Consider the following 14,796-nt stretch of genomic DNA (forward strand, 5'->3'; position numbering starts at 1 on the left):
ATCCATTTGTGATACCAATAGAAATATGGACCAGGATGCTGACCCATATGTTGATAATGGCCTCCCCACTATGAGTAATTCTTGGACTAAAGCTGCAGGAAGTTGAGAGCTTCTTCGGGGAAAAAGAAAACCAACATTTGCTTACCAAAGAAGTTATTCATTAAAACTGGGAAAAACTAAGATATCAAGCAAACTGAGGAGGAAATCTCACACAATCCATGGAAGGACTAGCTTGACTTCCTTCTAAAACCCTATAGCTGGATAAATGTCTTCACAGGAAGAATGCAATGGCCTTACCTCACATATTTTATCCCAATCCAACCTAACCCTGTAGATGTCATGAAAGAAGTTAATGCCACTGAAACACATGCTGAAGTGGACCCGTCTCTTCTTCATCCTGCCTCTATCCCAAGTCACAGGGCTGACTGCTGAAAAGTCCCGACCTATACTAATGACTTAGAAATGAACAAAAATTCCAGTGCTATGCACATCAGAACAGATGTAGGGGCTTCTCCAGGTCAGGATGAGTGTTAATTTCTAAAGTGATGCCAGAAATAACTTTTTTTTTTTTTTGAGGGAAAATAGATGTTTCTATTAGAATTCTGTTCTAAAGCAAGAAAATCTAATGATTCTTTAAAACTAGACACTGGTTTTTTTCTCACTTAAAAAAAACCTTGAGCTCTATTCATCAGCAGGGATGCTAGCTCCTGTCACCTTGCAACTCTGTCATCCTCAGCACGTGGCTTTCTCCTTGTGGTCCACTGTAGCTGCTGGAACTCCAGCCATTGTGTCTACATTTCAACCAATAGAAAGAAGGAGAAAGAAGAGCACCCACCTCCCTTCCAGAACACTTCTCTAACCTTATACATAACACCTCTCTTCAAATCCCATTGCTCAAAGTATAGACACAGAACCACAACTAGCTGGAAAAGACCAGAAAATAAATATGTAATCCAGGTAGTGGCAAATGAGAAGTTCTGGTAAACATGAAGAAAGATAACCTACATGTTTCATCACAACTAGGAGCTTCTGCCTTAGAAAGCAAAATGAATCTTCTGGGACATTCTCTCCATAGTATTGAGTCTTCTACTTGCTTCAGTTAGGAATCTCAAAAGGAGAGCTGAGCTTGGAGCCCTGCAGGTTGCTCTTTGGAATAAATAAAAATATCCTCAACAATGGCCAGGATGAATCTAGACTTGACCTTACGACAGCAAACAGAGTACCATGGGAACCTCAATTATTTTAAATATTTTTTAAAACCTTAAAATATGATTGATATTGAGTAATTTTTTATCTTTGTACCTGGAATAGGAAGCAGATGCACAAGCTTTTAATAGACACAAAACAGACTTCTTCCTGTTTATCTTTCTGTCTCTGTATTCCTTTGCTTGATGAGTGAACAATCCCAGAGTTTCAAGGATCACCAAAAACACATGTCAATAAACTAGTCTGCTGGCTAATTTTCACCTACTACTTGTCCTTATAAATAAAGTTTTATTAGAACACAAACCCATTCATGAACATATTGTCTGTGGCTGCCTCACACTACAACAGCAAAACTGAGTAGTTGTGACAGAGCCAATTTGACCCACAGAATCTGAAATGCATACTATCTGACCCTTACAGAAAAAGTTCGCCAATCCCTGACTTAGAATCCTAGAGCTGAAAACACTCTAGAAATGACCTAGTGCAAGGTCTTCTCATCTTTGATCCTACCAGAAATACAGTCTTTCTTTTTTCTCCTAAAGTCTTTTGCTTTAAAAGATTGTTTATTGATCATTAACAAACTATATTTATTACCTAAATAATTTAATGCACATGACTTTCAATCAGAATAGCTACTCAGCATAAGACAACTTGTGGGACTACATTAAGCTGCTATTATTGTCATTAAAAGTAAAGAAATGTTTTATTTCAGACCATGTGTCCTAATGGAGGGAGGCATAATTGACCTCAATTAAGCTTTATTTAAAATGTAATGAAGTGTTCAGATTCCTCTTATGTCCTAAAGAAGCCAGAGGGGTTTGGGTTGAGATTCAGAATAGGTAATAAAACCTCAGGTTGAGATTCAGAATAGGTAATAAAACCAGCCTAGAGAGTTTCTTGCTTAAATGTCTCCAAGTAAGATTTAACAGTGATTAAGGCCCTGTCTTTCTGACTCACCTTTCCATTTATTGCCTTTTTAACTACACAAATAAACAAAACACAAAATAACGAGTAAGCCTCCTACTGCCTCTCTAAAATATACGTCAGTATACAATATGTATTTCCGAGAAAGCCAAGGCCCTTGTGAAAAAATTAGGATGAGTCTGAACCTGAGAAACTAACAGATCTGTTGGAAAATCGTTGAATCAAAATCAAATGTTCTATTTCTTGCTTTAAATGTATCATGGAGTTGTTGCTTTGTTGTTCATTTGTTTATGGAGAAATAATTACTGGCAAGATGAAAACAAGTATCCATCCATCCAGGTATTGAGTTAAATCTTGGTTTAATTTACTAGGGATATGAATAAAAAGTGAAACCAACAAAGAAAGACTTTTTTTCTCTTTAAATTATCTGTAAACCATAATACTAAGAAATTCTAGTGATCACCTAACTCAAGCTCCAAAAGAAGAAGACCTCCATTTATTGTCATTAGGGTCTTGGCCAAGTCAGGGAAGGAAGGGCTTGGAGAAGGAAGCAGGAGATATGGGTATCAAGAGCTCTCATGGAAAAATTTATTCATAAAATGACAAAGATAAATTATAATACATTGTAGAATAATTTCATTCAGGAAACTCCGTGTTTTAATGACTCAGGTAGATAGGCCATTTTGGTGCCCCAGGTCTTCCTAGTGCAGTCGGCCCTCCTTATCAGCAGGTTCCACATCTGCAGCTTCAACCAACAGCTGATTGAAAATATTTGGAAAAAGTTTTTAAAACAATAAAAAATACAAATTTAAAGACAATACAGTATATCAAACATTTACATAGTATTTTACTATACATGACTTAGAGATGATTTAGAGTATACGGGAGTATGTGCATAGGTTATATGCAAATACTACACCATTTTATGTAAGGGACTTGAGCATCCTTGGATTTTGACACCCATGGGGTCCTGGAATGAATCTCCCATGGATACTGAAGGATGGCTGTACAATGATATTTGGCTAAAACATACTGCTAACTTCTCAAATTTCATCCAAGGAATCAAACTTATTTGATAACTGTCTCTGTAATATACATACATGACTTTTGATAATGTTATAATTATTTAATACTTATATTTTAAAATAATTTATACACCTAGTACCTCAGTTTTATTTAGGTATTAAATGCTTAACCAATTGTTTTTATATCTACCAGTGCCCAGCACTATAAAAGGCACTAAGGAAAAATTTTTAAAGATAAACAAGTCTCTGCCCTCAAGCGATTTGTAATCTATGAGTGGGTAGTCAATATTCTTGCCCTCTGATAGATAAAGTAACAGAAATGTGTGAGGGTAAGTGATTTCCATAGCCAAACAAGTAGAATGAAATAGACTTTAAGCTAGAAGTCCAAGCTTCTGGCTGCAGTTCACATCTTCTTATCACAAACTGAAATTAGATTTGCTTGATATATCATTGTATAGCTTCCCTCCACCCATTATCATAGGCAATGCAAAATAAAGATTCTATTTAACTTCGAAACAAAACTTTCACATAGGCTTGTTGAAATTAAAATTGCTTCAATACAGTACAATAATTGTGTAACTCAGACTAGAATAGAACTGAAACAAAAAATAGCAATTCCCTGAAGCTAATGATGTAATGGTCATAATTAAATTACTGAACTGACGTAAGTATGTGCTCTTAGGATTAAAACAGGACATTTTTCAGTCTAATCCCACCATTTCATATCTATTTGGTCTAAACGTATCCAGGATAAATGACTTAGGCTGGTTGATCCTAGTGATGAGTATGGAAATTCAGTTTATTTATAACTTTTCATTTGCCTGTTCTATTTTTGATAGTTTTACAAATCGTTTTGTGAGCCCAGTACATAGCTCAGGTGCCTTTAATTATCTGAACCTTAAGATCTTATGCAAATATATCATATTTGTGAGTTATCATTACCCGTCAACTCAAAGGACATTCAGTTTGTGGAGGAGAGGAAATATAACTTTATACCTGATGGTTACCTCAACATTTTAAAAATCCATAAGGGCATAAAAAATGAAAATAATTATCTGAGCATTTTATCCATATACTGTCAAATTTCTAGATGTTGAAAACTTCCACAATTGTCTGAGTTATCCTATTCATTTTTAATATAACTTTTGCATTAAATTATAAACTGCCTAGTGTCAAAATACTCAAAGTTTTGATTAGGGAATGGTTGCTATCACAACAAGTTATGCTTTAGCAACAATGTGAGATCTTTATGGACTCAACACAAATAATTCAAAACCGAAACATGTAAAGTATGTTTCTCACAATAATTAAATGGCATCAGACAGGATTTTCATATTTGTGGTGATTGTTCATAAAATTTAAACAAAAGCAAAATAATAGCATTGAACTATTTTCTGTGAGATATGTTCTATAATACCCTTATCTGAATTTAAATAAATGCAGTAATAATTAGCTGAAAAAAATCAATAACATTGATTTATTTCCCTGCTCCTAGCTTGTTTCACATACTCGTAAGTGCAGTATACATGTTTCATTGCTTTTTTATGACAATATGTTTTAAGATTCTATTCAAAATGCAAATATTCTTGGTATTAGAAAACTGAGAAAAATTTCAAAGATAAAAGTTTTCCTTTTATTTAGAAGTAGTCCATTATTAATTTTCCTATAATCATTTTATGTATGGTTATTTTAATGCAAGAAAAGAAAGATCTAAAAAAATCAATACGCCTGTGAGGCACTGCTGCCTATAATTTGTCAAAGTCCAATTAAAACATTAATTTCTATAGATTCTATTTCAATGAAAGTCACCTTTTCTGAATGTTTTTAGAGACTTTGTGCTTTGAAGTTTATACAAGGGTATAGTTTCATTTATAGCCCTGATGAAATAAAAAATAAAAATATTGTTCCTACCTATCCCTACAACTTTGAAGAGCTATTTATATCAAAATTTAATTCAGCAACTCTTAAATGACAGTAAAGTCCGCATCTTTCCTGTTTTCTTCTCCTTCCTACATTTTGGCCTCTCTTGAAGGAGGTCCACACAACTTCTCCAGAATACTACATTATTAAAATTCTCCATCAATAATAAACATTCCATAGGCTGATGTATAGCCAAGAGCTTTCAGCCTTCAAGGTGATCACTGTGGCATGTACTCAAGTTAAAAAAAAAAAAAAAAGAAAATGTAGGGGCCAGGTGCGGTGGCTCACACACCTGTAATCCCAGCCCTTTGAGAGGTTCAGGCAGGTGGATCACGAGGTCAAGAGATCAAGACCATCCTGGCCAACATGGTAAAACTTCATCTCTACTAACAATACAAAAATTAGCTGCACGTGGTGGTGCACGCGCCTGTAGTCCCAGCTACTTGGGAGACTGAGACAGGAGAATCACTTGAACCCAGGAGGCGGAGGCTGCAGTGAGCTGAGATTGTGACACTGCACTCCAGGCTGGCAACAGAACCAGACTCTGTCTCAAAAAGAAGAAGAAGAAGAAAAAGACAAGTATCTATAAAACTGTCTTTTCAAACCAATCAATAGCATTAAACTTGATTCTCAGAAACTACCTAAGGATAGTTGGATTCTCTAGAAAAGTGGAACAAATAGGACATATAGAAATATATAAATAAAGAGATATATAATTATTGGAATTGGCTCATGTGATTAGAAAGGCCAAGAAGTCCCACTGTTTGCTCTATGCAAGCTGGAGAATAAGGTAATCCTGTGGTATAATTCAGTGCCGATGGCCTGAGAATCAAGAGCTCCAACGTCTGTGGACAAAAGATGGCTATTCCAGCTCACAAAGAGAGAGAGAGAATTTGCCCTTCCTCTGCCTTTTTGCTCTACTCTGGTCCTTAGTGGATTGGAGGATACCTGCCCACATTTGTGAGGACTGATCCTTCTCACAGAAGCACACAGAAATAATATTTTACCAGATATGTGGGCATGCCTCAGCCCAATCTAGTTAACACATGAAATTAACCATCACAGTAGTATACACAAAAATAGACTCAACAAATCAAAAGATTCTAGAGCAAATTACACACTTTCCCCTAGGTTTAAGATAAACTTAGATTCTCTTCAAAATGAAAGAGATGTGGTTACTTATCAAAATGTTGAATTCTGCACCAGTTATTTTGGAATTGGGTTCTGTGGCATCCTTAAGTGCTCAACATTTCTTGCAAAATCATTTCACGGAAGCATCTGTGGAAGATATGAGTTCTTTTTGAAACCAGAAATATGATCCTTAAAATAGGAACTGCTTAAGTAAAGTATGCACAAGCATACAAAGAAGTACACCATGGTAATTGCAATTATGATATTTTATGATATGATAAAAAACCATTCACATAAAAACATTATTATCATTTTGGTGTCATATTCCTTAATCTGCATCTCTGTATTTCAGTTAGTATTATTTATGGATATTAACATTGTTATTAAATTAAAATTATTAAATAATATTGAAAACATTAAGTAATTAATATTATTTTAGGGATATTAACAAACATAGACCTGTATCATAATTTAGACCTTTAAAGTTAATACAGTAATCCCTGCCTTATCCACAGTTTCACCTTCAGTGATTTCATTTGAGGCCTATGATGATCCAAAAATATTAAATAAAAAAATTCCAGAAATAACCATCTCTGAGTTTTAGTTTGCACACTGTTCTAAGAACCATGATGAAATCTCTTGCCATGTCATTCTATTTCTTCCAGAACAAGAATCATGCCTTTGCTCAGCTTATCCACAGGATAGATGCTCTCCACCCATGAAGCACTTAGTAGCAATCTCAGTTATCAGATCCACTATCCTGATACTGGTGTCACAGTGGCCACAAAGCCCAGGAGAAGTAGTGCTGGCAATTCAAATACGCCAAAGAGAAGCCATAAAGTGCTCCTCTTTAAGTGAAAAGATGGAAATTTCAACTTAATAAGAAAATTAAAAATAATATGCTAAGGTTGCTAAGATCTATGATAAGAACAAATCTCTCCATGAAATTGTGAAGAAGGAAAAAGACATGTGCAATAGTTTTGCTGTCGATGTTATGGTCACAGTGTGTGATAGAGTGCTCAGGTAAGATGAAACAGGTGTTAAATTTGTGGATGGAAGACAGGAACAGGAACATGTTTGGATTGACAATCCTTAGGTTCAGTATTATTTACAGATTTAGGCATCCACTGGAGTCTTGCAACATATCCCCCCACTGGACAAAGGAGGACTACCGTACGTATGTTTAAAAAGCAACAGAAAAAACCTCAAAATTTGAAAGAAAAGAGAAAGAAACAAGAACAAGATAAAAAACAAAAAGAGAAAATGGGTAAAAAGTTACTTGAATTACTTTGGAAAATCAAAATAATAGTAGGTCTTGGAAAATGAGTTTGCAAAGGCCTTGAGGTAAAATCAATTCTAATTTCCTAAGTGTGTTTGTAACAAGCTATACAATTTCCTTGTCAGCATAATATTGATAAAGTCTTGTGAGAGCACTGGAGAGAATTCTTAAAATAAATATGCGTTACTGAAGACGGATATTATTTTATAGTTTCATTGTTTACACTGGGAGGTTCATAAATGATGAATTATTTTACACAATGTAGTCTTCCAAATGAAAAACAATTCAAATATGTTTCTTGCTCAAGGATATGAGAATTTACCTCACTTGGAAAACAACATAGACCATTCTTCCTACTCCTGCTATGGCATTCTTTCACTTCTATGATAAGCATTTACTGAGTGTCAGGAGGTCACAATATAGAAGTAAATTTAATACAGGATTACATCTGTTACACCATTTGATCCTGAAGAAGTGAATAAATGCAACTTTGCAAGTATAGTGAAATCATTTTTCTTCCAAATCTATAACATCTGATTCTCAAATCACCTTTAAATTATATTTTAATTTCTGTAAGGCTCTATTTCAGACACAAAAGGCAATACAAAGGTATGGTGTGCAGTGAGCTTCTATGAACTTGTACTGTTCCACAGGAAAGACAAAACACACACAAACACACACATACACACACACACACACACACACACACACACAAACACACACGGTCTCCAGTAAAGAAGATGTAACATTCGCACACACATACACACAAAGTCTCCAGTAAAGAAGATGTAACATTATATACATGTCACAGACAAGGGGGACTTTTTGCTTTAGATGATGTGGATTCTTGAACTAGACCTTAAAGGATGAATACACTTTGCATAGGAGATATTGGTTGGTGGAGGGAGAGCATTCTAGTAGCAAAGCAATGAAAGCACCTTGGTGGTCTGAAGAATGGTTATGTTGGGCTGGTGTAAAGAATTTGTGTAACGGGACTATGAAAGATAAAGTTGGAAAACAGCAAAGAAGATAGCCAGTGAGGAGCCTTTCATGCCAAGTCAAATAGATTGAATTTTATTCATTGAAATATGAAGAAACATATTTAGACAGGTTGGGATTGAGGGTTCTAATGACCTGGCCATTTTCTAGCTTCTCTAATCTTACCTCCCACAGATTACCATCTGGTCCTCATAATTTCTAACAAAGCTTTTGCTCAGTTAAGGCCCTCACTTTGAAACCAACCCAATAGTCCTAAAAATGTTTCTTTGGCTAAACTGAGAAATTGGCCCTGAAACTTACATTTGTTTTATCTGTTTTGTTCCTCAAGAAATGACCTTCAGGCTACTCAAAAAAAAAAAAAGTATTAAATAACAGAAACTCACCAGGTCATCTCATCCAGATAATGAGATGCCAGAGCTTCATTCATCATGATTGCTTCCTTGCTCCTCCATAGTTCCTGTTTTCTTACACACGTTATATTTCTTCCCTGCTATTTAAACCCCTAGTTTTAGTCAGTCAGGGAGATGCATTTGAGACCTAGCTCACATCTCCTAGGCTGCGGCACCCGATTAAAACCTTCTTCCTTGGCAATAATCATTGTCTTAGTGATTGACTTTCTGTGCGGTGAGCATCAGAACCCAGACCAAACTCCTGGTGCTTCAGTAACAACTTCATTGTTGTATCTGCTCAGCATGTTCCTCAAATAGAAATAGACCCGAAATAGCACTTTCCAACCACTATTCTACACTTTCACACTTTGCTTTGGTTTTCTTTGTTACATTTCCAAATATAATTTTTTCTTACACAAAGATATACATATTTTTGTTGTCATCTGTCTCCCCTATAGGAAAGTTAAAAAATAAACTTTACAGAGGCTGGTATCAACTCTATCATGTTTACTCCAGAACCTAGAACATAGGTAAGACAAAACAATGTTCAATTATTTATTAAGTGGATTGATAACTTCTTAATTAATAATCAAAGACAAAATTTAGGAAGATTGATATACAATATGGGAATCTATGACAATAATCTAGGCAGGAGGTAAAAGAATGACATATGTAGGCCAGGCATGGTGGCTCACGCCTATAATCCCAACACTTTGGGAGGCTGAGGCGGGTGGATCACGAGGTCAAGAGATCAAGACCATCCTGGTCAACAAGGTGAAACCCTGTCTCTACTAAAAATACAAAAATCAGCTGAGCATGGTGGTGTGTGCGTGTAGTCCCAGCTACTTCAAGATAATTGCTTGAACCCAGGAGGCAGAGGTTGCAGTGAGCCGAGATTGTGCCATTGCACTCCAGCCTGGGTAACAAGAGCGAAACTCCATCTTAAAAAAAAGGAAAAAAGGAAAAAAAGAGAATGACATAATGTGATCACCATGGAGATAAAAAGAAAAAAAGGAATGAATGTAAAAGTTTAGGTTCCTTCACTGAATGCAAAGTCCTTATCTGCATTAACAAGAGTTTTGTTGAACCAGAGTTATAATCTTGCAGAACTTTCCAGTATATGACTCTAAAATATGTAAGTCTAAGTAACAGGAAATGTTATCAGACTGAGGGAATGTATTCTCTTCCCAGGTCCACAAGGGAGCATGGTTTCAAAGGCAAGAACTTCCCAGTGCCATACCTCCACCCACTTCTCCATCTGGGAGCTTAGAGGTCTTTGTGCACCCAGGAAGATAGACTGCACGGGTGAGTTCCCTTGGTTTAGAAAAGCCCATGAGAAGCTATGGGAGAACTCTGGGCCAGACAACAAACCAAAGGTCAGAAATCAAAGATCGATAACACCAGCAAAAGTTTAAGGGAACTCTTTTCACAGGACAGAAAACTTAAATGGGGCAGGAATATCTCCTAGGTTAAAAGTCCCCTTCTTCCACATTGGTGCAGACTCCATTTCTGGATCCCCTTCCATGACATCATGGGATCTGCTTTTCTTTCTCCTTTTTCTCTCTCTCTGCCTAAATAAATCACTTTCTGCAAAACTCTTTGGGATCCAAATATACTTAAAATGAGCTCACTGTGCCTGGTGGGGTCCTCTCCCCAATTCTTGGGTGAGTGAAGGACCAAGGCCCTGGAAGAAGGCATCCTAACAGAGAGAAACCTGAGCCCATTGTCCACAATTCGGTCACATCATTGGTGAGCCAGCCAGGAGGTATGGTGTAAAAGATTGTTACTTCAGAGCAGTGAGTGAATATGCCTCTCACTTACTAAAATCTATCCTATTGCTTTAAGGAGAAAGCACAAGGCACAGAGCCAGCCGGACCTGCATGGGACCGTGGGGTCCCGGAGGTGTCTGCAGGAATCCTCCACCAAATTGAAAACTGCACTGTGCCTGGCTTCCTCCAAACTCTCTGTCTGCTCTCTGCTACCTCTCTACCCCTCTGCTGTCTCTCTGGGCCAAGTTACCAGATGTGCAGTAGCCACGGTTGCCAGCATTGCCAGTGGGAGCAAATTGGCAGGGAGGGAGCCCAATGTGCATGTGGTCCTGGCATCCAGGCACCAACCAGGACCCCACAAGGGTGGGGTGAGCTTTCCTCTCTGGCACATAGCAGAGGCTGCAGGCACCAGCTATGGGTGACACACCTAGCAGCCCTCTAGCACAGGTGGCCTACTAGCATGGTGGTTGAGGTGTAGGGCCGGCAGCCATGAAGTCACTGGTTCAAATCCCTGGCAGGGTCAGACTTGGGTGGGGGAATCTTTTGGGGAATCCAACTGAAGGCTATGGGACATTGCATTTTGTGTCACCCGAACATTTCCTAATGCAACTGAATGGTGCCAGAATCAAATAATGTATTATTTGTCTTGCTTAGGATTGGCTCTCCCTATGGCAGAACCTCTCCATCTAAAAGACCATAGTCAAACCAGGTCCTAGGCCCTAAAAGCTAATTGCAGGCCCCACAACCCTTAGGGCATTTTCCTATGATGTAAAATGTGTTGGGGAGGAGGCCCAGGTCCTGAGGGCATTGTTACGGCCTCAGCCACATGGCCCTGCCTTCTTTGAATTGTGTGCTCTGAGGTCCCTCCCTAGAAGTTGACCCTCCTAGGGCAGTTTTATAATCTGGCCTATATTAATCGGACTTTTGCCAGGGAATATTGGCACCTATCTCCCAAGCCTCACTGGCCTGGTTCAGTGATGCGCTGGTACAAACCACCCATCCCAGCGGTCCACATGTCTTTATGGTGGTCACTAAAGGCATGCAGGCAGTAAGTGAGAGTACCCATGACAGTGGTATTGTGATTAAGCCCAGCACATGGGAGGTCCAGGGATGATCATGCATCTTGGGCACAAGGAAATTACAAGGTACTGACTGGGGAATGCCCCAGATCCAGTGCCCTAATTGAGGAATGCCTCAGATCAATCAATTGCAATTAATAACTGGGGATGCGGGCATCCCTTGTGTTCGATTTCAGATGGGTGCTACTCTTCCCAAAATAAAGTTGCCATTAAAGGGTACCCTGGAGAATTGGGACCAATTTGACACATGATCTTTGAAGAAGCGGCTCATTTTTCTCTGCTGAGCAGAGTGGCCGAAATACCCCACCCCCCTCCACCGAGTGGAAAAACCTGGCCTCCTAAGGAAAGTATAGATTTTAACACTATTCTACAATTAGACTTGTTTTGTAAAAGTGAGGGTAAATGGGTTAAGGTTCCCTCTGTGCAACTTTTCTTTTCTTTCGAAGAGAGACATTTTACTCCATTCAGAGGAAAAAGCAAAAGCAAAACAAGTCAAGGCAGTGCCTCTCAGTCTTTGAAAGTAAATGAGCCAAAGGAGTGAGGAGGAAAAGTTGGGAAACAGAATTACAGTTGTATGTTATGCTTTCTCTTTGTCACTCTTTTTCTTATTATTTTCTTTCTCTTTAAGGTAGGAAAAAAACTTTGCATGTCTAAGGCCTGAACAATAGCAAAGACATGGAATCAACCCAAATGACCAACAATGATAGACTGGATAAAGAAAATATAGTACACATACACCATGGAATAGAATGCAGTCATTAAAAGGAATGAGATCATGTCCTTTGCAGGGACATGGATGGAGCTGGAAGCTGTTATCATCAGCAAACGAACACAGGAACTGGAAACCAAACACAGCATGTTCTCACTTATAAGTGGGAGCTGAACAATGAGAACATAGGGACCCAGGGAGGGAAAAACACACACACTGGGACCTGTCGGGGGTGAGGTTGGAGAAGAAAGAGCATTAGGAAAAATAGCTAATGCATGCTGGGCTTAATACCTAAGTGATGGGTTGATAGGTGCAGCAAACCACCATGGCACACATTTACCTATGTAACGAACCTGCACATCCTGCACATATACCTTGGAACTTAAAATAAAAATAAAAACTAAAAATTAAAAAAGGTTGTTAAAAGAAGCAATTTGAGGGATAAAGAACAGTAATTATTGATAATAGAAGGCATACATGTCTTCCAGGATACTGTTTCAATCAGAGAAATTAATCCCAAATATTTCCTGCTTCTAACGTCTGCTTCATCCTGCACTTTTTCAGTTCCTGCAAAGCTTTCCTCCTTTTTAATTCATTGTCTATACCTTAGAAGTTATTATTTAATTAAACCCTTCACTGAAATTGTTTTGGTGTTTCAATTGCTCACGACTTCCTTTCTTGCCCATCTTCAATCCATTCTCTTGAAAATACTCTGAGAGATCTCTTAAAAACATTTAAGTCGGCTGGGCACGGTGGCTCAAGCCTGTAATCCCAGCACTTTGGGAGGCCGAGGCGGGTGGATCACGAGGCCAAGAGATCGAGACCATCCTGGTCAACATGGTGAAACCCCATTTCTACTAAAAATACAAAAAAATTAGCTGGACAAGGTGGCGCATGCCTGTAATCCCAGCTACTCAGGAGGCTGAGGCAGGACAATTGCCTGAACCCAGGAGGCAGAGGTTGCAGTGAGCCGAAATCGCGCCATTGCACTCCAGCCTAGGTAACAAGAGTGAAACTCTGTCTCAAAAAAAAAAAAAAAAAATTTAAGTCATATTGTATCCACGGCTTTAAACACAACAATGACTTTCCCATTCATTTGTAAAATAGACAATAGGCTCTTCCTTTGCCTCTTAACACCTCTCCTTCCATTCTCCTTTACTCCTATATTCTCTCACTTCCTATCCTGCCATTCTAAAAGCTCTGATAGCACCATTCTATCTAATTTGCTGCATAAAAAATTACTGCCCATGTAGTGGCTTAAAACCACACATATAGTGTATCTCAAAATTTGTGTGTCCTGGGACTCCATGCATTTTAGCTGAACCCTCTGTCCATGGTCTCACCAGGCTGCAGTCAAAGTGTCTTCTGGGCACTTTTTCATCTGTAATTGGGAAAGAACCAGATTTCAATCTCATTTATGTTGTTTGCAGAATTTATATCCTTGCATCTATATTATCCAAGTTCCTGCTTTCTTACTGGCTTTTTTGGCTGAGACATTCCACTTCTGGAGATCACCTCTAGTTCCTCTCCACAGGCCTTCAATAGCATGACAGTCTACTTCTATAAGGTCAGCAATGGAAAGAGATGCTCTCTGCTTAGAGAAAGACCAGTCCTTCTAGGAAAGGCTCACATCTGATTAAGTCAGGTCCACCTAGAATGATCTCACTGTGACCAACGCAAAATTAACTGATTCAAATCCCTTGAGACACACTCAAGGGACTTGAATCACACCTGGAAAATCTCTTCATATCTGCCTTATTCTACTGGCTGGAACCAAGCTGCAGGTCTCCCCCATGCTCAAGTGAAAAAGATTATTCAGCAGAAGAACATCAGTGTGCAGATAGTGGGCGCCTTCATAGCATTCTGCCTACCACAAGCTTTGAATACAAAACACACTTCCTACTTTTGTCCACATCGTTGCCTCTGTTAGATTCTTCTTACTTTTCACGTCGCTAATTCCTAAACATCTTTAGGAACTCACTTTACATATTAGTTCTTCACACTCCCCTTTCCTGACTATTCTATTGAAAGGACATGCCATCTGGTACTTTCTCCTGGAACACATTTTAACAGTTTCACTGAGATACAATTCATATACCATACAGTTCACCCATGGAAAGTGTAAAAGTAAGTGGATTTTAGGATATTCACAACACCATGATCTACTTTTAGAACATTTCCATTTGCCCAAAAAGAAGGTCCATACCTTCTGCAGTCATCACCTGTGCCTCTCTCCCACCAGCCCTAGGTAACTACTCATCTACTTTCTGTCCCTGTAGATTTGCCTGTTCTGGACCATTCTCACAAGCAGAATCATTCAATTTATGGTTTTATGTGACTGGCTTCTTTAATTTGGCATCATGTTT

Source organism: Callithrix jacchus, chromosome 2 (assembly GCF_049354715.1).
Source record: "Callithrix jacchus isolate 240 chromosome 2, calJac240_pri, whole genome shotgun sequence".
In the NCBI taxonomy this organism is placed as follows: Eukaryota; Metazoa; Chordata; class Mammalia; order Primates; family Cebidae; genus Callithrix; species Callithrix jacchus.